This window comes from Monopterus albus, unplaced genomic scaffold, assembly GCF_001952655.1.
Source record: "Monopterus albus unplaced genomic scaffold, M_albus_1.0 scaffold51.1, whole genome shotgun sequence".
In the NCBI taxonomy this organism is placed as follows: domain Eukaryota; kingdom Metazoa; phylum Chordata; class Actinopteri; order Synbranchiformes; family Synbranchidae; genus Monopterus; species Monopterus albus.
This window is the reverse complement of record NW_018127931.1, coordinates 7,012,593-7,014,220: the sequence shown is the minus strand read 5'-3', so window position 1 is coordinate 7,014,220 and position 1,628 is coordinate 7,012,593. Positions and strand designations below refer to the sequence as shown.

General features: G+C 38.3%; 1 protein-coding gene across 2 annotated transcripts in view; it reads left to right on the top strand.

Annotated features, from left to right (window-relative positions):
• The window catches only part of sult4a1 (sulfotransferase family 4A, member 1), a 27,919-nt gene that overhangs the window by 975 nt on the left and 25,316 nt on the right, over nt 1-1,628 (top strand). The gene's annotated exons all lie outside the window — the stretch shown is intronic.

Here is a 1,628-nt window from a genome sequence, read left to right as displayed (position 1 = left end):
GTTCAGCATCTCGGCACAATGGCAACAGTCACAGTTAATTATTCAGAGTTAGCGATCATCAAGAAGAAAAACAAGAGGACTCTTTGACTCATAACTAAAATCATGTTGAAACAATGCACTATATGTAATATGCAACTAGGAGCCCAGGCTCATCAGTCTTAAAAAACTGAGTACATATTTGTCATTCCTGTTAGAAAACACAAATATGTTCACTAAACGTTAATCTGAATTTACTTAGACTAAAACAGAGTGCAGCATACTGTGGGGTGTATTCACTTTGACACTGAATGCATCAGTTTGGTTCTCATATGGCCAGGTATGGTCACCACTAAGACAAACAGCTGTTTTTTTTGGGGGAACACACATTCTGCTGTTACACAATTACACACAAATCTAAATCTTGTGGTTTTTATAGTGGTGGTGACTTTATTAGAATATGAAGGCATTGTATAACATTCTGTTTCATAATACTATGAATGAAAGCGGTATAGAGCCACACTTGTATGTTACACACAGTGCTGCTTCCTGTTTAGCTTTTGCCCCTGCCAGCATGGATTTGTACGACATCCTCCCATTTGATCCAGCCATGAATCATTTAGACTCTTTGAGCTCTGTAATTTTCATGCTGACCATGAATGGAAAGACAAGCAGGATTCTATATACAGTATTGTAGGTTGAGTCACATTCTTTAAATGTCACATATGATGCACTTGATAAGGCTGCTAGTCATCTACTGGTGGAATCAAAGCTGCATCATCTACTGGTGGTTTGTCTAAATCAGTACAACATAAATTCATTCATTTCACAGTGTCCTAAAAAACACAAAAAACTGGTAATGTGATTATGTTTGAGGTCAGATTTTTCAGTTTTCTTTTGATATTCCCTGACAATTCTGCAGTGCCTTTTAAAAATGACTTAGTTAATTAACAATACCTGTATATTGGAGCCAGAATATGGTTATGTTAAGACAAAAACAGTGGACATGACATATGAGCTATGGCTGTTATTTCCGGGTTGCAAGCGAGAGCAGACGTCTTTACTGCTCCTCTTGTCTGTTCTACAATTTTTCACATCTTGTACACTTTCAAATCTTTGAACAAATTCTATAACTATTAAAATGCCTCAAAGAGGGAAAAGAGCTAATAAATCAGAAGCGACTGAGGATATGGAGGCAGAAGAAGTGTATCACAGAGCGGTGCAAGTAACAGACATTGTGGATCAGCAGAAACAGATGTACATCGCGCTGATGAACCAACAGCAGGAAAACTTCAAAGGTTTCGTGCAACTAATTATGGAGACAAACAACAAGAGACTCGACGACATGACCAGAGAAATACAGGAGATAAAAACGAGTTTGCAGTTTACCCAGCGAGAGGTGGATGTGATTAAAGCGGCCATGGGTGAACAGAAAATACAAACCAAGGAGACGAGGGATGATGTCTACAAAACCTGTGAGAGTTTAATAACTATAACGAATAAAATGGAGTATCTGGAAGCACAGTCCAAGCGAAAAAACTTGATCTTTGAGGGAATCAAGGAGACAGCTGGAGAAAGCTGGTCGGAAGCGGAATGTAAAGTGAAGGAGATTCTGAAGAATAATCTGCAAATTCATCAAGAAATTGAGATGG